General features: G+C 35.5%; 1 protein-coding gene and 1 long non-coding RNA gene across 5 annotated transcripts in view; both read right to left on the bottom strand.

Annotated features, from left to right (window-relative positions):
• Positions 1 to 21,987, bottom strand: part of LOC123532089 (calcium permeable stress-gated cation channel 1-like) — a 156,243-nt gene that overhangs the window by 54,027 nt on the left and 80,229 nt on the right. The gene's annotated exons all lie outside the window — the stretch shown is intronic.
• Positions 984 to 17,540, bottom strand: LOC128559880 (uncharacterized). The gene is made up of 4 exons (XR_008372701.1): positions 17,422 to 17,540; positions 14,937 to 14,964; positions 1,294 to 1,568; positions 984 to 1,081 (listed from the first exon to the last, which is right to left on the bottom strand). It is a non-coding gene; the product is annotated as an uncharacterized LOC128559880 (long non-coding RNA).

Here is a 21,987-nt window from a genome sequence, read left to right as displayed (position 1 = left end):
GTTTTTTTCTATCATTTGACATAGTGACCTACTTTTTGAGCTCATGTGACCCAGTTTTGAACTTGACCTAGATATCATCAAGATAAAAATTCTGACCAATTTTCATGAAGATCCATTGAAAAATATGGCCTCTGGAGAGGTCACAAGGTTTTTCTATTATTTGACCTAATGACCTAGTTTCTAAAGGCACGTGACCCAGTTTTGAACTTGACCTAGATATCATCAAGGTAAACATTCTCACCAATTTTCATGAAGATCTCATGAAAAATATGGCCTCTAGAGAGGTCACAAGGTTTTTCTATTTTTATACCTACTGACCTAGTTTTTGACCGCACATGACCCATTTCGAATTTTAACTAGATATCATCAAGGTAAACACTTAGACCAATTTTCTTGAAGATTCATTGAAAAAAATGGCCTCTAGAGAGGTCACAAGGTTTTTCTATTTTTAGAAATATTGACCTAGTTTTTGACCGCAGTTGACCCAGTTTTAAACTTGACCTAGATATAATCAAGATAATCATTCAGACCAACTTTCATACAGATCCCATGAAAAATATGGCCTCTAGAGAGGTCACAATGTCTTTTTCATTATTTGACCTATTGACATAGATTTTAAAGGCACGTAACCCAGTTTCAAACTTGACCTAGATATCATTAAGGTGAACATTCTGACCAATTTTCATGAAGATCCATTCAAAAGTATGGTCTCTAGAGAGGTCACAAGGTTTTTCTATTTTTAGACCTACTGACCTAGTTTTTGATCGCAGTTGACCCAGTTTCAAACCTGACCTAGATATCATCAAGATAAACATTCTGATCAACTTTCATACAGAACCCATGAAAAATATGGCCTCTAGAGTGGTCACAAGCAAAAGTTTACGTACGGACGCACGCACGGACGACGGACGCTGCGTGATCACAAAAGCTCACCTTGTCACTTTGTGACATGTGAGCTAACAAGAGTTACTGAGAACAGACACAACAATATATCTTACTTTTCTTCCTTTCGGCTGACAAGTGCAATTCTTCTATAGTCCCAGGCTATTCTCCTCAATACAGCAAACAGTATCAGCAAAACCTGCCAAATACTAATTTGTTTCATGTAATTTTTCAAACAGTGCTCAATCATTTAAACAATTGCAATAAAAGATTAAACAGTTCTGGCCATATGAATTAGAAATTAGTTTAATAAAGGAGCCAGGCTCCAAGATTATAAAACTAAGATTCACCCATATGGGTTAATAGTGATGACTACAAACAAGCTTGCAAACAAATAATAGAAAAACATACCACCCAAACAATCCCATTGATTGTAAGATTTTCTGGAATACCTCCATACAACGAACCCTCAGAACCCTCAGCGAAATGTGTCTTATTCCCGGAACTGAGTGGTAACACGCAGCTGTTGTCGCTAAAGTTACTGTTCTGTGCGTCAGCTGGTAAGAGTTCCATTTTTCCACCACTAATTTACAACTGGTTTCAACTGCTTAATTCTTCAAGACTGATGCTCAGATACTTCTATCATACTTTTTCAGAATTCTGAATCCTTATTCACTCCGTGAAACCTGGAAGAAATTATACAAAAACTGAAAATCATGGATATAAATTTGTAGTGAATACCTTATTGTAAACTGCTAACTAAATAAAATGCTGAAATGGTGACTTTAATTTTTCAATATGTGAAATATTCATAAAAGATTCATTTTCCTTATTGTTCGGGAACGCTATTGTCTTGTTTTGTGTATAGTTGAAGGTAAAGAAAGGTTTGTTCCAATGGACATTCTGGTGCTTCGATCGTCTTAATTCATTCAGGGCAGTCACAGAATTTTCAAACTGACTTATTAATGAACAAGAGCTGTCCGTAAGACAGCCAATGCTCGACTATTCAAATTATTGTCCCAGAAGCAGGAAAATATTACCCTATTTGTTAAAATATTTCTAGAGTTTCAATCCAGTATCTGCATTAGTTTTGGAGATAGTAACTTGCATGCAAAACTTTAACCAGACGTTTTATGTCCGAAATGGGACATAATTTGACCAAAATGCATGTCAGAGTTATGGGACTTGATGCAATCAACTAGTTTTATAATCCCGAAGGCACATGTGAAGTTTCAATTTAATATCTTTAATTTGTTCTGCAGATAGTAACTTGCATGCAAAACTTTAACAAGAATTTTCTAAGTCTAAATGGGGGCATAATTGCCCAAAATACATGTCAGAGTTATGGGACTTGACCCAGTGAGGTTGGTAATTGATCTAGAAAAAGAAAAAGAAAAAATAAGTTTCAAATATATATGCCTTTAAGTAATAGCTGTATGTACTTGCACGCAAAACTTTAACCAGAATTTTCTAAGTCCAAAAGGGGGCATAATTTGGCCAAAATGCAGGTCAGAGTTATGGGACTTGATGCTATCAACTAGTTTTGTAACCCCGAAGACACTTGTGAAGTTTCAATTCAATATCTGCATTTGTTCTGCAGATAGTAACTTGCATGTAAAACTTTAACCAGGATTTTCTAAGTCCAAAAGGGGTCATAGTTTGTTAAAAACACATGTCCGAGTTATGGGACTTGACCCAGTGAGGTTGGTAATTGATCTAGAAAAAGAAAAAATAATTTTCAAATCTATATGCCTTTTAGTAATAGCTATATGCACTTGCACGCAGTTTCAATCCAGTATCTGCATTAGTTTTGGAGATAGTAACTTGCATGCAAAACTTTAACCAGACGTTTTATGTCCGAAATGGGACATAATTTGGCCAAAATGCAGGTCAGAGTTATGGGACTTGATGCTATCAACTAGTTTTATAACCCCAAAGACACATGTGAAGTTTCAATTCAATATCTGCATTAGTTTTGGAGATAGTAACTTGCATGTAAAACTTTAACCAGGATTTTCCAAGTCCAAAAGGGGGCATAATTTGCTCAAAATACATGTCAGAGTTATGGAAGTTGACCCAGTGAGGTTGGAAATCGACCTAGAAAAAGTAAAAATAAGTTTCAAAGCTATGTGCCTTTAAATGATAGCTGTATGTACTTGCATGCAAAACTTTAACCAAGGTGTGACGCCGACGCCGACGCCGACACCAAGGTGAGTAGAATAGCTGGACTATTCTTCGAAGTCGAGCTAAAAATTTATGAACATTGCATTCTTTTGTGAAATAGCACACATTTTGTTTCCATGACAATGTTTAACAAAATAGTTTTTGATTTTTATTTTAGAACTGCTTTAAATTTTTTGAGAAATGCTTGTTTGAAATTCTGCCAGACTGACACATGGACAGATATTTGTTTTTTACGGTACAGTAGTAATATTGCTACTCTTTTGCTCTTTCTATTGTTCTTTTAAGAAATGTAAAAGAATTTTAACAAACATAAAAGAAATAGACTGAATAGAATTAATGTTATCTACTGTTCTCCTAACCACATGACTACCCTACTGTGTGTGCTTACTGACAAGGGCAGACTAAGTGCCCCCAACCCCCTCCCCTATCTCAAAAAGTCACAATGATGTTGTTTTGTTTTAAATATAATTATAGTTTATCTAGTCGGAAGTGCTTAAAATACTATAGGAGATAACCCTGTACAAATATCAATAAATAAGTTCTACCAATAAGTAATGCAGCAACAATTCCTCACCTTAATGGGAAATTCCCATGATGAATCGCACAGAATATAGCATCTATTCAATCAATAAAAATTGCAATAAAATCGAACAAAAACATTCCTTGCTGTCCAGCACATTTTTTATTCATAGAGTTACCTACCTTAGATACTTTTCATGAGGATAATTAAGTACTAAATTTAGATAATATCGGCTGAACATATTCTATTTAATAAATGATACAAGAGGGTCATGATGACCCTGGATCGCTCGCCTGAGTAATATGAACTACATGTTTCAAATGTCAAACTGATGATTTTTTAGATTTGTTTTGGAAGATTTTCCGATGTAAAAAGTTTGTAGAAGTCTACTAGGCAATGTTACATATCAAATATCTAAGATCTAGGCCTTCTGGTTTATTTTTAGCAAATTTATGAAGAGTTCCCTATGTACAATCAAGTAGCCCCTGGGCCTGGGTCAATTTGACTTTGGGGTGGGGGTGGGGGGGAATCAAGATTTGAACCAATTTTGTAGAGGTCCACTAGTCAATGCTACATGTCAAATATCTAAGCTCTAGGCCTTCTGGTTTATTTTTAGAAAAATTTGAAGATTTTTCTATGTACAATCAAGTAACCCTATGGGGCGGGGTCAATTTTGACCCCGGGGGTCATGATTTGAAAAAAATTTGTAGAGGTTCACTAGGCAATGCTACATGTCAAATATCTAAGCTCAAACCTTCTGGTTTATTTTTAGAAATTTTTTGAAGATTTCCCTATGTAAAATCAAGTGACCCCTGGGGCGTGGTCAATTTTGACCCCGGGGTCATGATTTGAACAAATTTTGTAGAGGTCCACTAGGCAATGCTACATGTCAAATATCTAAGCTCTAGGCTTTCTGGTTTATTTTTAGAAAAGTTTGAAGATTTTTCTATGTACAATCAAGTAACTCCATGGGGCGGGGTCAATTTGATCCCGGGGGTCATGATTTGAACAAATTTTGTAGAGGTTTACTAGGCAATTCTACATGTCAAATATCTAAGCTCTAGCCAAGAATTATTTTTAGAAATATATATGAAGATTTTTCACATTAAAAACAAAAATGAACCCCTAGGCTGGGGCCAGCAATTTTTTCCGGTGATATGATTTGAATAATTATGAGGAAATTATACTAATAGTCAATATGTGTACATATTCAATTATAAGATCAGAGGCCTTCTGGTTTATCTTTAGTCAATGTATGAAGTAATTTACCTAATGTTAATCAATGTAACCCTCGTGGGTCATTTGACCTTGGTTTGGAAGATTTGAACATAATTTGTAGAGGTCTCACTAGGCAATGTACATGTCAAATATCTAAGTCTAGGCCTTCTGGTTTATTTTTAGAAAATTTTGAAGTTTCTATGTACAATCAAGTACCCCATGGGCTGGGGTCAATTTGACCTTGGGGGGGGATCATGATTTGAAACAATTTGTAGAGTCACTAGTTATATCTACATGTGAAATATCTAAGCTCTAGGCCTTCTGGTTTATATTTAAAAATTTTGTTAGAGATTTTCCTATGTAAAATCAAGTGACCCCTTAGGCGGGGTCAATTTTATCCCCGGGGCCATGATTTGAATAAATTTTGTAGAGGTCCACTAGGCAATGCTACATGTGAAATATCTAAGCTCTAGGCCTTCTGGTTTATTTTTATAAAATTTGTGAAGATTTTCCTATGTAAAATCAAGTGAGCCCTGGGGCGGGGTCAATTTTGAGCCCGGGGGTCATGATTGAACAAATTTTGTAGAGGTCCACTGGGCAATACTACAAGTCAAATATCTAAGCTCTGGGCCTTCTGGTTTATTTTTTTTTAATTTCTGAAGATTTTCCAATGTAAAATCAAGTGACCACTTGGGCGTGGTCAGTTTTGACCCCGGGGGTCATGATTTGAATTTTTTTGTAGAGGTTAACTAGGCAATACTACATGTCAAATATCTAAGCTCTAGGCCTTCAGGATTATTTTTAGAAAATTTTTGAAAAATTTCCTATGTAAAATCAAGTGACCCCTGAGGCGGGGCCAATTTTTCCCCGGGGGGTCATGATTTGAATAAAGTTTGTAGAAGTCTACTAGGCAATGTTACATATCAAATATCTAAGATCTAGGCCTTCTGGTTTATTTTTAGCAAATTTATGAAGATTTCCCTATGTACAATCAAGTAACCCCTCGGGCTGGGTCAATTTGACCCTGGGGGTCAAGTTTGAACCAATTTTGTAGAGGTCACTAGGCAATGCTACATGTCAAATATCTAAGCTCTAGGCCTTCTGTTTTTTTTAGAAAATTTTGAAGATTTTTCTATGTACAATCAAGTAACCCCATGGGGGCGGGTCAATTTGACCCCGGGGATCATGATCTGAACAAAATTTGTAGAAGTCTACTAGGTTATGCTACATGTGTAATATCTAAGCTCTAGGCCTTCTGGTTTATTTTTAGAAAATTTTTAAGATTTTCCTATGTAAAATTCAAGTGACCCCTGGACGGGGTCAATTTTATGCCCGGGGCATGAATTGAACAAATTTTGTAGAGGTCCACTAGGCAATGCTACATGTAAATATCTAATCTCTAGGCCTTCTGGTTTATTTTTAGAAAATTTTGAAGATTTTCTCTATGTAAAAATCAAGTAACGTCCTGGGGCGGGGTCAATTTTGATCCCGGGGGTCATGATTGAACAATTTTGTAGAGGTCTACTGGCAATCTACACGTGAAATATCTAAGCTCTAGGCCTTCTGGTTTATTTTTTAAAATTTTGAAGATTTTCTATGTACAAATCAAGTAACTCATGGGCGGTGGTCAATTTTGACCCGGGGGTCATGGTTGAACATTTTTGTAGAGGTTCCCTAGGCAATGCTACATGTCAAATAGTCTAAGCTCTAGGCCTTCTGGTATTATTTTTAGAAATTTTCTTAGAAATCTATGTAAAATCAAGTGTACCCCTGAGGCGGGGCAATTTTACCCCGGGGGTCATGATTTGATAAAGTTGTAGAAGTCTACTAGGCAATGTTACATTCAAATATCTAAGATCTAGGCCTTCTGGTTTATTTTTAGCAAATTTATGAAGATTTCCCTATGTACAATCAAGTAACCCCTCGGGCTGGGTCAATTTGACCCTGGGGGTCAAGGTTTGAACCAATTTTGTAGAGGTCTACTAGGCAATGCTACATGTCAAATATCTAAGCTCTAGGCCTTCTGTTTTTTTTTAGAAAATTTTGAAGATTTTTCTATGTACAATCAAGTAACCCCATGGGGCGGGGTCAATTTGACCCCGGGGATCATGATCTGAACAAAATTTGTAGAAGTCTACTAGGTTATGCTACATGTCTAATATCTAAGCTCTAGGCCTTCTGGTTTATTTTTAGAAAATTTTTGAAGATTTTCCTATGTAAAATTAAGTGACCCCTGGGACGGGGTCAATTTTGAGCCCGGGGGTATGAATTGAACAAATTTTGTAGAGGTCCACTAGGCAATGCTACATGTCAAATATCTAATCTTTAGGCCTTCTGGTTTATTTTTAGAAACTTTTGAAGATTTTTCTATGTACAATCAAGTAACTCCATGGGGCGGGGTCAATTTGATCCCGGGGGTCATGATTTGAACAGATTTTGTAGAGGTCTACTAGGCAATGCTACACGTGAAATATCTAAGCTCTAGGCCTTCTGGTTTATTTTTAGAAAATTTTGAAGATTTTTCTATGTACAATCAAGTAACTCCATGGGGCGGGTTCAATTTTGAGCCCGGGGGTCATGGTTGAACAAATTTTGTAGAGGTCCACTAGGCAATGCTACATGTCAATTGTCTAAGCTCTAGGCCTTCTGGTTTATTTTTTTTGAAGATTTTCCTATAGAAATCTATGTAAAATCAAGTGGTCCCTGGGGCGGGGTCAATTTTGACCCCGGGGTCATGATTTGTATAACATTAGTAGAGGTCCACTAGGCAATGCTACAGGTCAAATACCTAAGCTCTAGGGCTTCTGGTTTTTGAGAAGAAGATTTTTTAAGATTTTCCTATGTAAAATCAAGTGTCCCCTGGGGCGGATCAATTTTAACCCCGAGGTCATGATTTGAACAAACTTGGTAGAGTTCCACTAGGCAATGATTCACACCAAATATCTAAGCTCTAGGGCTTCTGGTTTTTGAGAAGAAGATTTTTAAACTTTTTCCTTTTGGTTGCCATGGCAACCAGAGTTCTGCAAGGAATTCAATTCTTTGAATAACTTTTATAGAGCTTCACCCAAGGAACATTCCTGTGAAGTTTGGATGAAATTGGCCTAGCGGTTTATGAGGAGATGTCGTTTAAAGTAAAAGTTTACGGACAACGGACGCCGGACGGTGAGTGATCAGAATAGCTCACCCTGAGTCTTTGGCTCTGGTGAGCTAAAAACCACTTGAGAAATACTCATTTAAATTTGTTAAACAATATCCCAAGGACATTTTAAAACTACTGTATAAGGAAAAGTCAGATAAGGCCTACAAAAAAGGGGCTTTTGCGAAAATGTGAACATAGCGGCCACCTTTTTTGAGATTCATGGTAAAAATAAAATGTTCTCTGCTTTTCAAAATTGTATTCTAATCTTTGCATTTTTTGTACAAACGTTTTTGACATTTAAAAAGGAAGTAATTTTAAAAGCATTTGAAACTTATTTGAACAAAACTCTGCATAGGGTATGAGTCCAGTTTACATACATTTTTTTCTTTAAAAGAGGACATTAGAATATTTTGCTCTAACTTAGTGAAGTAGATGGTCCAAAATAATTATGTCTACTATTAATGCTCATTTTTACTTTCAAAGTTAACAATTTTGAAGATTTCCACACAGTCACGTGCTTTGAAAATTTGAACACTTGCTTATCATCATTATTACTCAGCACAGTTCCCTAGAGCCTTACTCATTCCACATATCTGGGTAGCTTATATTTTATTGTTGCCATCCCTAAAAAAATTATAAGTCTGTCTTAAACATGAAATTAGTTGGACTAAATTTCCTAAAGCTGACTCCTGTTACAAATATATAATTATTAGGTCTTTACCTTAAAGGGAATTCCTATAGTTTTTTATGCGCATCTTTCTGCGCAGCCGACACTATCTAGGGAATATTGAGTGAAGTCAACATTTGTTGAAACAAGTGACAGATAATCTTAAATATGAGGAATCTTGAATAAAATAACATTTTTATCAGTAATCAAATGTTGATACTGGTTTATGTTGTACTGACATGTATTATGCCTGACAATACAATTATTTTTTTATTTGTATCTTGTCATTTTTGTGGCTGTGTTTTGACAGCGTATGTTAGCACAAAGACAGTGTTGTTCATATAATGTAAGACAATTGACTTTTTATTGATAAGACAATATCTCCTTTCGGATAATTTAGTGTTCAATTATAGAAAGAATTAAGTTGTTTTTGTTTTTTTTACTTTTTTTTTTAACTTCTACCAGATATACATGTAAACAATTTGGTCAGGTTCGCGCCATTTTTCTTCCGAACGGGTGTTGTATTCAAGCGGTCTTACATAAAATTTAGCCTGGTGACCCATATATTTTTAGCCATTTTTATGTTCACAATACACTTATTTATACAAAAGAAAAACAGGAAAAAACTCTATGAAACAGTTTTTTTTTTGGAAATTTAAAAAAAAATTCTTCACTATGGGTATTTTTCATTGAAAAAAGTTCACAAGAGAGAATATGAAACAAGATTTATTTTTCATTTGTACTTATTATTGTAAGGATATAGAATTACAAATATGACTAGGATATGAAATAAGTATATAATAAAATCTGTAAAAAAAATAAACCTTATTGTGCTGTCTTGATGATATTTTGGTTGGTATTTATAAAAATGCAGAAAATTATGAAAATGTTGAAAAATCGTTGGCAATTTCAGCAACAGTGGGTGTATTCATAACAATTTTTCACAAAAATGAGCCTGGTGACCCATTGTTTTTATTTGTTCATTGTTTTCAGCACAAATTTTCCTATCATATATATATGTGAATTTGAAAAAAATCTATGAAAGGAAAAACACTATAGGAATTCTGTTTAAAGTGCATCATAAAATTACATCCCTTTGATGAAATGCTTTCTACAAAATAACATGTTTATGTTTGATTATATTGGCTACTTCAATAACCTCAACTAAGTAATAAACAACACAATTTTACATTGTATGTGTCATTTTCAAAAATGAATTTATCTACGACACATCTGGGGGAAACAATAGGGATGTAAGTAACAAATATTGAAATAAGAACAACATTTCTAATGATAAGCTAAAATATACTGTGAAATCATTTAACTTCGTGGGCATGAAATTTCGTGGTTTTGGTCAAAACGGCAATATCGTGGGCATATGAATTCGTGGATTTCAACTTTAGAACATAAAATGAATGGGAATTTTACTTGTTTGTTGGGATTAAATTTCGTGAATTGACTCAATCAAGAAAACCACGAATCTTAGTCCCCCGCGAATATTAATGATTTCACAGTTTATGATTTTCTATCTGGTATGGAATGAAATAATAAGATTCATATTATCTAACGGCGGGCTGTTAGCCTAACCAGTGTTCCTGGATTCTATACCAGTACAAACCTGTTCTCCGCAAGTAACTGCCAACTTCCCAACATGAATTATCAGAGGTGGAGGACGAAGGACGAATGATTTCCAACAAAATGTCTTTTATCAAATCGTCACAGAGAACATACGCCCCGCCCGGGGATCGAACTCGTGACCCTGCGATCCGTAGACCAACGCTCTCCCTACTGAGCTAAGCGTGCGGGTACTGTTGGATTTAAAACCAATAAAATATCAAACAAATTCATGAAACCTATACTGCCTTAATTAACCAAATGACATACTTTGAATTTAATGTAATTCACAACAGGAAAGTAAGTTTCTGTGTGGCTGAATTCTAAACAGAACAACTGATTTTACAATTTTTTTCCAACATCAATAGTTACTGTCCAAAACCCTATAATGTTTCATAACAGAACAAAGTGTCATACATCAGAAACAGTCTTCTTACAACATAATGGAAATTGTATTGATTTTCATGGACAGATTACACGCTCTCTTTGAATGACATATAACAAGGACAAAAGTTAAAGCTGACATAACAACAACATATCTGGATGAAAAGAAAGTTGTAATCACCTGTTATAAGACTAAGATGCTTTTAATTCAAGGTACTGGTTGTAGATTATGGAAAGATACCATATTCAAAACACTAACAACTGATCTAGATAAAGATTTAACCCCACCAAATCTCAAGAACCCAACTAATTTAAACAATGTATCTGCAAGAATTAACTAGAAGATGCTTTTGTAAAAAAGCACATGTCTCCCCAAATGCAAAGTCGTATAGGCAAGAAGTCAATAGGGGTCAGGAGCGAAAGTCAAAGAGACACTGATGGTTGGCTGCAATAGGGATCATCTACTTGGCATGTCCAGTCAACCCGCTAAGTTTCAACACTCTTAGCCTAGTGGTTCTCAAGTCACTGTTCAGGCTCCTGTGACCTTGACCTTTTATCAAGTGACCCCAAAATAAATAGGGGTCATCTACTCTGCATCTCCAATCATCCTATTAAGTTTCAACATTCTAGGTCAAGTGGTTCTCAAGTTTTTTTTCCGGAAATGATTTTACATGACCAGGCCCCTGTGACCTTGACCTTTAATAGACTGACCCAAAATTCAATAGGGGTCATCTACTCTGCATGTTCAATCATCCTATGAAGTTTCAACATTCTGGGTCAAGCGGTTCTCAAGTTATTTATCGGAAATTGTTTTCCATGTTCAGGCTCCTGTGACCTTGACCTTTAACAGAGTGACCCCAAAATCGATATGAGTCATCTACTCTGCATGTTCAATCACCCTATGAAGTTTCAACATTCTGGATCAAGAGGTTCTCAAGTTAATGACCGGAAACGGTTTTCCATGTTCAGGCCCCTGTGACCTTGACCTTTAATAGAGTGACCCCAAAAGTAATTGGGGTCATTTACTCTGCATGTCCAATTATCCTATGAAGTTTCAACATTCTGGGTCAAGTCGTTCTCAAGTTACTGACCGGAAATAGTTTTCAATGTTCAGGCCCCTGTGACCTTGACCTTTAACAGAGTGACCCCAAAATCAATAGAGGTCATCTACTCTGCATGTCCAATAATCCTATTAAGTTTCAACATTCTGGGTCAAGTGGTTCTCAAGTTACTGACCAAAAATGGTTTTCAATGTTCAGGTCCCTGTGACCTTGACCTTTAATAGAGTGACCCCAAAATCAGTAGGGGTCATTTACTTTGTATGTACAATCATTCTATGAAGTTGCAACATTCTGGGTCAAGTGGTACTCAAGTTATTGATCAGAAATGGTTTTCAATGTGCAGGTTCCTGTGACCTTGACCTTTACTGGAATGACCCCAAAAACAATAGGGGTCATCTACTCTACATGGCCAATCATCCTGTGAAGTTTCAACATTCTGGGTCAAGTGGTTCTCTAGTTATTGATCGGAAATGGTTTTCAATGTTCAGGCCCCTGTGACCTTGACCTTTGATGGAGTGACCCCAAAAATAATATTATATTGACACCGGGCTGACTAGTCCTAGTACTATCCTCTTAATGCTGAGTGCCAAGCAAGAAAGCTACTAATACCATTTTTCATATCTTTGGTATGACGCTACCAGAGAGCGAACCTATGACCTCCCGCTCTTGAAGCCGGCACTCTACCAGTAGGCTAGTTCCACAGCGTGTCCTAGTAAATCTCCATAGTGTTACGGCAACACAAGCACCTTTTCCATATAAGAGTATATATAGGGAAAAAAATCTTTTTTTTTTTTTCGTTTTAGGCTTAAAACAGTGTTCTTATTTTTTTTAGGGGGCGGCACCAATATGGGCACCAAGACTGGACGGGCACCTGTGTATGGGTGCGCCCCCTCCAAAAAAAAATAAATAAAAAAACTGTTTTAAACCTAAAACGAAAACAAAATTGAATTTTTTTCCCCCTATATATACTCTTATATGGAAAAGGTGCTTGTGTTTGCCGTAACGCTATGGAGGTTTACTAGGACACGCTGTGGAACAACCAAAATGTCAAGTTCAGTACCAATGCAATTAAGCCACCCTGCTGCCATTTACACATCGGACATTTAGAAAACAGTAAACAATCATATTCTACCTAGTATACAACATAAAATAACTTACATTTAAATTATAAGACGCCAACAACGGAATAGGTTTTCTACTTTCGTTTTGAAACAAAATGGCCGATCGTCACTGTTATTTTGCAAGTGTCTAGACAATTTGCTTGTTTGAATTTAAATGTAAGTTATTTAAGGCTGTTTACTAGGCAGAACAAAATTGATTACTATTTTATAAATGCATGATGTGAAAATTGCAGCAAGGTAGCCTCAGCTGTTACTGAACTGGACATTTTTAGTTGTTCCACAGCGTGTCCTAGTAAACCTCCACAGCGTTACGGCAACACAAGCACCTTTTCCATATAAGAGTATATATAGGAAAAAAAATCATTTTGTTTTTCGTTTTAGGCTTAAAACAGTGTTCTTAATTTTTTTTTGAGGGGCGGCACCAATATGGGCACCAAGACTGGACGGGCACCTGTGTATGGGTGCGCCCCCTCAAAAAAAAAAAACTGTTTTAAACCTAAAACAAAAAAAAATTGAATATTTTTCCCTATATAATACTCCTACATGGAAAAGGTGCTTGTGTTGCTGTAACGCTATGGAGGTTTACTAGGACACGCTGTGGAACAACCAAAATGTCAAGTTCAGTACCAATGCAAGCCACCCTGCTGCCATTTACACATCGGACATTTAGAAAACAGTAAACAATCCTATTCTACCTAGTATACAACCTAAAATAACTTACATTTAAATTATAAGACGCCAACAACGGAATAGGTTTTCTACTTTCGTTTTGAAACAAAATGGCCGATCGTCACTGTTATTTTGCAAGTGTCTATACAATTTGCTTGTTTGAATTTAAATGTAAGTTATTTAAGGCTGTTTACTAGGCAGAACAAGATTGATTACTATTTTATAAATGCATGATGTGAAAATTGCAGCAAGGTAGCCTCAGCTGTTACTGAACTGGACATTTGTGGTTGTTCCACAGCGTGTCCTAGTAAACCTCCATAGCGTTACGGCAACACAAGCACCTTTTCCTTATAAGAGTATATATAGGCAAAAAAATCTTCTTTTTTTTCGTTTTAGGCTTAAAACAGTGTTTTTAATTTTTTTTTTTTGAGGGGGCGACTTCAATATGGAAACCAAGACTGGACGGGCACCTGTGTATGGGTGCGCCTCCTCCTCCTCCTCCAAAAAAAAAAAAAAATTAAAAACACTGTTTTAAGCCTAAAACGAAAAAAAAAAAGATTTTTTCCCTATATAGTACTCTTACATGGAAAAGGTGCTTGTGTTGCCGTAACGCTATGGAGGTTTACAACCAAAATGTCCAGCTCAGTACCAATACAATACAATAAGTTTTATTTTGAGTCGGCAAGAAGGCAACATTACAAAACATAAGCTCTGAAGAGCTTTTGAACCGACTATATACAACAAATTAAAACAAGTTTAACAAAGTTATAAGTTATAGCTACAAAAGAGAAATTAATAAGCACACAAATTTAAATAGAACTAGTTGAGCATGTGTAATAATACAAGTGTTAAAATCTGTGTTGAAGCTGTTGATCTAGACACTGCTGTCTAAAAACTGCCATAAGAGAGGAAAATAAGATCTGCAATACAAAAAAAACAACAACACAAAAGTGTATGCTTAAGAAATGGTGATAAAAACTGTATCCCCCCAAATCAGATTTGGAAAGAACTGATCAGCAACTTCCTCACAGTAGCAAATGACAAACAACATGAAAGAAAGCATGTCATATATACTAGCAGTGTGTAATACAATAATAAGCACAGAAGCATACAAGCAAGCAGATAGCACATACTAATCAATCAGCCAAACAAGGTAAGCAGAGGCGATAGCATATTATTAAACTACAAAAAAACATGGCAAACTCAAGACATAATAACAGGCAAAAACAAAAGGAAAAGCAAAATAAAACATCAAAACAGGCTAATCAAAGCAACCCAGGAAGCAAATTAGGAAAAGCTGGTCTGCGGGACCCACCAGCAGAAAGCTCCAGGCATTATTTACATGCAACACATTTACAACTGTTGCCGTCCCAGAACCCAAGTTGGTTTTTGAACCGATTAAAATCTGTTAGCTGCCTGAAGCTTTCTGGTAGCGAGTTCCACAGAACTGGTACTGCATAACGGAACGAATTCTTACCATATGTTGTTGTCTTAACTTGAGGGACCTGTAGAATATTGGAATACCTGAAGGTATACTTTGAATGTTTTTTCATTACTAAATCTGACAGAACTGTAGAGGCCATATTATTTAAAATTTTAAAAGTTTCAATAGCTATTGTTCTAGTCCTTCTTAAGTGTAATGATGGTAACTTGGCCTTAAGTAGTAGGTTTTCATACGAACTATCATAATCATCATAAACAAATCTCAGAGCACGTTCTTGGATTTTTTCAATATTTTTTAGTATTACTGACTGAACAGAAATGCCAAGACAACGGACAAAAATTAAAGTTTGAGAGCACAAAGGTATGGAATATTGTTAATCTGTTAAGCTTACTTAAATTTTTACCAATACGTTTAAAGATATTTATTTGTTGAGCAGCTTTTTTACAAATATTATTTATATGAGAGTCAAAGTTTAAACTAAAGTCAATGTCAACACCCAGTAATTTCACAATATCTTCGCATTCAATAGTGGAACTGCCGATTTTAAAAACAGGAGCTTTATCATGTGTTTTTCTACCTACAGCAATTGCCTGGAATTTATCCGGGTTAGCCTGCATACAGTTAAATCTAAACCAGTCAATTAAAGTATCACTTTCTGTTTGTAAAGTTGTGAGGAGCTCATCATAGTTTGGTGTGTGAAATGAGAGGGTGTTGTCATCAGCATAATTATAGAGGGTACTATTGTTTATAAAGTAGAAAATATTACTTATAAAAACATTAAAAAGTAAAGGCCCAAGAATGGAACCTTGAGGCACTCCCTTATCTATTTCAGCCCAAGTACTTACAATGTTACCAATTTTAATCTGTTGTTTCCTATATGAAAGATAACTAGACATTAAGCTTATAGACTTATCAGTTAGACCATATATTTTGAGTTTACTAAGGAGAATGTTATGGGGCAGACAGTCGAATGTTTTTGGCAGGTCCATCAGAATGACAGCAACATATTCATTTGAGTCAAGAGCCGTCTTCCAATCCTCAAGAAGTTTCAATAGAGTCGTTTGGCAACCATAACCTTTTCTGAAAGCACACAGAAATTTGTCAAAAATAGAGTCAAAATAATTGCTAAGCTGTACTGACAGAACTTTTTCAAAAAATTCTGAGGGCAGAGGCAAAATGCTAACTGGTCTATAGTTAGACTTTAGTAACGGACCATTGTTTTTGAAAACTCGCGTAACCTGAGCTTGCTTTAATCTGTCTGGAAAAATGCCCGAGTTTATTGTATTATTCAAAAGATGTGTAAAGTGAGGTACAAGAGCTGGTTTGCCTAATTTTAATATCTTAACAGAGATTTTATCTACACCAGTTGCCTTTTTAATATTAAATTTATCAATTATTTTGGATACAGTATTTTCATCAGTAGGTGAGAAGTCAAAATTTTCTTGTTTGAATGCTTTTTTAGCAATTTCATTCAAGCTATGGTGGTTACTTTTATCAAAGGTGTAGTCCTTGCCTATATCTTTTGCCACATTCACAAAAAAATCATTGAAAATTTCTGCTACTTCATCATTTTTTGAAATAATGTTATTGTTTTCATTTAAAATTATCTTATTCTCATTACTGCATGCTTTTTTTAGACATATATGGTTTAACCGAGCCTGCAACATTTTTGTTTTTGTCGTGTTGAGCGACCTGTGAAGTTTCCACTTTTCTCTGTTTTATAGTTTGCCAAAAATCAGTTGATTTGCATCCGCCTAAACACCTTTCCATAAAGTAGTTATTTAAAGACTTCTTTTTAAGTTTATTTACAAGATTTCCTATTTTGTATATAATCTTCCCGATTTTTAGAGCTTTTATATTTTAGATATTTATGATATGACATTTTCATATTATAGATTGCTTTCCTTAATACCTTATTCATATATGGCAATTGGTCCTTTTTTCTGTATGTATATTTAACTGGAATATGCTCATCTATGATCCTACCAACTTCTGATTCAAAAGAATTATAGATATCATTAATATCACTGCTATTGTGAGACAAGCTTTCATGTACATTTAAGTTTCCTAAATCAGAGTTAAAATCTATAGGGTTAAAATTCTTAAAACTTCTAAAAGCACATTTTTGTTTTTCAATGGTTGGTGTCGTGTTATTTATTACTGTACTTATCATTTTATGACAGTCACTTATACCTGTTGTAAAATTCAAAAATTTAACACATAATGTTTTAGAAATTGTTAAAAATACATCCAGAAGAGATGGCTTACAATTTTTCATAAAGCAGGTGGCTTCCTTAATAATATTTGTCAGACTAAAAAGTTCACAAAAATCTAGGAGAGGTTTTCCTTTTCTATCAGAGAGCAAGTCAAAATTTAGATCACCAATTACTGCATAGTTGTCAAATAAAGCTAAACATTTATCTAAAGATTTACTGAGATTTTCAATAAAACAGGCACCATTTAAACTAGGTGGCCTGTAGGCACACATAAAACACCATTTACTTTTGTTAAGGGTTACCTCATAAACTAGGTTTTCAATGTTTTTACACTCAAGATCTTTTCTTCTTCTTGATGGTATGTCTGATCTTACAAAGGAGGCTAGTCCTCCACCATGAATATCCCTGTCTCTTCTGTCAAGTTTATAGCCTGAAATATTAAAAGCAGAATCAAGGTATGATGCATCTATTTTAGATCCGGAGAGGAACAGAATGTCTATAATTTTATCAGCTAATAATTCGTGAATTTCCATGTTTGGATTTCAAGCTGTTTATGTTCAAATGTGCAACTAAAGGTTTTTTAGGATGTTTCTGTCGTATTTCTCGGAGTTCCACAAAAGGTGATGGTGAGATAGAGACATCATCTGAGATTGAAGCGTTTATACTACTATCCTCAATATTCGTGGAGCAGACTGATTGCTGATAACTACTTGAACTACTGTTGAGAGAATGATTATGTTCACTAATAGAAATATCCTGATTTGATTTAATGACAGAGCCTTCTGTAGAGTTTATGCATCAATCGCAGAACCAGGGTTTGTCTGAGTTACCAAGTCTGATGTACTCAGTTGGTGAGATGTCCGCACATTTTATGTGTGACCATATATCACATTTGTCGCAGCACATAGCCCTATGGTTTTTTGCAACTGAACGCCCACAAGTTCCACATGGAAACTTTATCGGGCCGGGATTTGATGCAACGTCTCCTGACATAATGATGGCAAGCAGTTTATAATAATAAAAGAATTCAACTGGCTGAGATTTCCTTCGCCTGGAGTATTTGATGTGATAATAAAACAGTGTAGCTGAATTGATACTATACTGGTTCATCACTTACTGATCTATGGTTCGACTAACAGTGTGAATATTCTTTATGTCATAATATGCACAAGTGTCAAAATGAAGCAAATCGGGTTCGAACAAAGCATCATGAAGCTGACTATGATCAAGTAAACGATCAAGTAAACGATCATCTGATCTATTGCATCTGATGCAATCGTGACCAATGCAAGCTACCCTGCGGTCATTTACACATCGGACATTTAGAAAACAGTAAACAATCCTATTCTACCTAGTATACAACCTTAAATAACTTACATTTAAATTCTAAGACGCCAAGAACGGAACAGGTTTTCTACTTTCGTTTTGAAACAAAATGGCCGATCGTCACTGTCGTCACTGTTATTTTGCAAGTGTCTAGACAAGTTGGCTTGTTTGAATTTAAATGTAAGTTATTTAAGGCTGTTTACTAGGCAGAACAAGATTGTTTAATATTTTATAAATGCATTCTGATGTGTAAATTGCAGCAAGGTAGCCTCTGCTGTTACTGAACTGGACATTTTGGTTGTTCCACAGCGTGTCCTAGTAAACCTCCATAGCGCAACACAAGCACCTTTTCTATATAAGAGTATAATATAGGAGAATTTGTTTTCATTTTTGTTTTCGTTTTAGGATTAAAACAGTGGTTTTTAACTTTTTTTGAGGGGTGGGGAGGGGCGGGGGCGGCACCCATATGGGCACCAAGACTGGACGGGCACCTGTGTATTACGTAAGGTTGAGTTGATGTCTTGTGATAATAAACTAAGACAACAACCAACTAAATGTGCTGTCGCCAGTAAAATCTACCATACGATAGTGAGGAACCGATGAAAAGTGGAGGAAAGACATACCTATAGCTACATTAACGGCAAGGCCAAGCAACCACTTTTGAAGGTTACATTTCTAGAGCATTAGATTTATAATATTATCTCTTCTGCAAATTTTATTATAGCTAGCTTGTCCTATATAGGATTGTCTAGCTGTACATGTCTCCTGTATGGCTGGAATGTTAGGATAATAACAGCAATTATAAAGGCAACAAAGGCAGTTAATTAAAGAATTAATTTCAAGGGAGATAATTTTATCTGCAAAAAAGAAGTTCGGCACTGTGAGTGAAATAGAGAAATATCTCACTGATATTTTTCAGTATTTCACCAGTTAGCATAAAATAAAAACAAATAATCACCGTGTATATCAAGTAACACCAAAATGCGCAAAATGAAACACTAGAATGCGCAAATTAAAGGCGGAAATCGCCGGAGAAGGTACATTCGGTGAGTAAACTGGTCAATATCGTTTGTACTATTCAGTATGGAAACAATTGAATACGGCTGAGAAAACATTGGGTTTCAATCAGTAATAAGTAGATGCTCTAGAAAATCATTGCTTTCCAAGATCATTCGTGAGAATGACGATCTGGGAACCGTTTTGAAGGCGAATTTTGTGTTTCGTCGGCCTTCATTGATACAGTAATGCATATTTTACCTCATTTTATAGGCAGTCTGGTGGCTAATTACATGAGTCGATTGACTTGTGACATTTAATATTAAAAGGGAATAGATAAAATTTGTTCCATGCACTTTTTATGAGGTAACACCGAGATATGGGAATGAAGGATCAGAGTAACACCAAAAATGGGATTTATGAATATCAAAACATTGAATCTTTACAGGTTATAGGCATCAACTTTTACCAAAGTATTGGCTTTAACTTGAGTAAGCCATATGCTTAAGGTACCTTTATTCGTTTGAAGTACGATTGCCATTTGAATGGTGTAATTTATTACTATTGTTGCACCAGGGTTGTGACGTCCTTCCAAGCTGGGGTATGTCGATAACATTATCCAGATATATTTTGAGCAGCCTTAATTCCCTGCCTACAGACACACAAAGCCTTTTTTGTCATTTACTTCTATGCAGCTGCTTGATTTAACCTTTTTACATTTTACACTATAATTACAGTTGTAGACACACTTCGAAAAGTCTGTATATGAAAAAAGACCCCCCTTCTATTTTTTTTATATAGAAGGGGGGTCTTTTTTCATATACAGACTTTTCATGGATTTTGGATAGAATTTCAGGCTCCTGTGATAGGTCTGAACAATACCTTATAAATTTATCTTACATAGATCTATGCTACTCTCAGATAAGCAACAGCTGAAATAAAGAAAACTTGCTTCTAAATATTTCATCCCAACACAACTGAATATAAGTAAAATAGTAAATAAAAACATCATATTAACAAATTTTAACAATTATTTGAAGACAATTATCATCTTTCATGAAATCATTCGAAATAAAAAAAATCATACTGTGATGTTGAATAGGCCTGTGTCCATATTCCTCAGCCTTTCTAAAACTTAGGATAGACATTCAATTTGCTATGACTTTTTTATAGTTTAATACTAGATATCTACTGATGGAATTTTGCTTAGCTATATATTTACGCAGAATGTGTAAGTTTGAATGTTAGACTAACACTAAGTCAAAAGGAATGTACTCTAAGTGTTCGAAAAGTACACATGTCTCATACCGTATTTTCCCGAATAAACGCCCCGGGGGCGTTACATTTTCCAAAGAGGGGCGTTCATTTGAGGTAAAAAAATAAAAAATGAAAATTTTTACAAAAATTAAAAACATCGTTCACACTAACTATAAAGTGTTTCTGTGTTGTTTAATCCGCGCCCCCTCCCCCCAAACGTAATTATTTGGCATCCAATTTAATGCAGTGTGTCTTTTATGCATTTAAATACGGTACCTCATGTATTCTTGACACGCTCGCGACATTACACATTACGTCATGACCCAAACAGCTGTGTACTCCGATAACATTTTCCTTAGTACATGCGGGTAGCTAATAGCGCAATACACAATGTCAATGGTTCGACACGCTGCTTATATGCCTGCTTTTAAATTAATAGTTATTAAAACTGCCGAAGAAAAGTGTAAACACATTGCCGCAAATTTGTTTAAGGTCGATAGGAAGCGTGTGCGCGAGTGGTGCAAAAACAAATCAAAAATGGATTTACTGTTTAATTGTCTAAATGATGATTGGATACGAACCGTACATAGTATAAACGTTTTGGACTTACGGTACATGGACTGTTTAAAAGTGTGTTTAATTTTTAATACATTGGATACTTACTGTAAATTACTTATTATGTGGACTTATAAAAATGAGGTAGGTGATTTTTTTCGTTCTTGACTTTTTTCCCTCCAAAATGGGTGGGAGCGTTAAAGCGTTAATAAGAAGTGTGTGTGTGTGTGTGGGGGGGGGGGGGGGGGGGGGGGAGTCTTAATTCAGGAAAATACGGTATGTGTTTTTACTTCCCTATAAATAGTCTTCTCACAAGTTATAGTGTTTGTATTTAACTTTACCATCTTATAAACACACTTTATAAAGGACCACAAGCCAAAGCTCCTAGAAAAATATCTTACCTTAAAGCCTTGTTCTTTTGGAGAAGAACAACTTTATAATTTTTCGTGTAAAACTTTTGTGATTTCCCTGTAAACACTGTAAGCTGTGTATCCCACTTTCAATACTACATGTAAATACCAAACAGGATTAGCTGGATAGCAGATTTCCCTGTAAACACTGTAAGCTGTGTTATCCCCCTTACAATACTACATGTAAATACCAAACAGGACAATCTGGATACTAGTTTTCCCAGTAACACTGTAAGCTGTGTTATCCCGCTTTCAATACTACATGTAAATACCAAACAGGATTAGCTGGATAGCAGATTTCCCTGTAAACACTGTAAGCTGTGT

Source organism: Mercenaria mercenaria, chromosome 1 (genome assembly GCF_021730395.1).
Source record: "Mercenaria mercenaria strain notata chromosome 1, MADL_Memer_1, whole genome shotgun sequence".
Lineage (NCBI taxonomy): Eukaryota > Metazoa > Mollusca > Bivalvia > Venerida > Veneridae > Mercenaria > Mercenaria mercenaria.
This window is presented reverse-complemented; position numbering and strand designations above follow the sequence as displayed.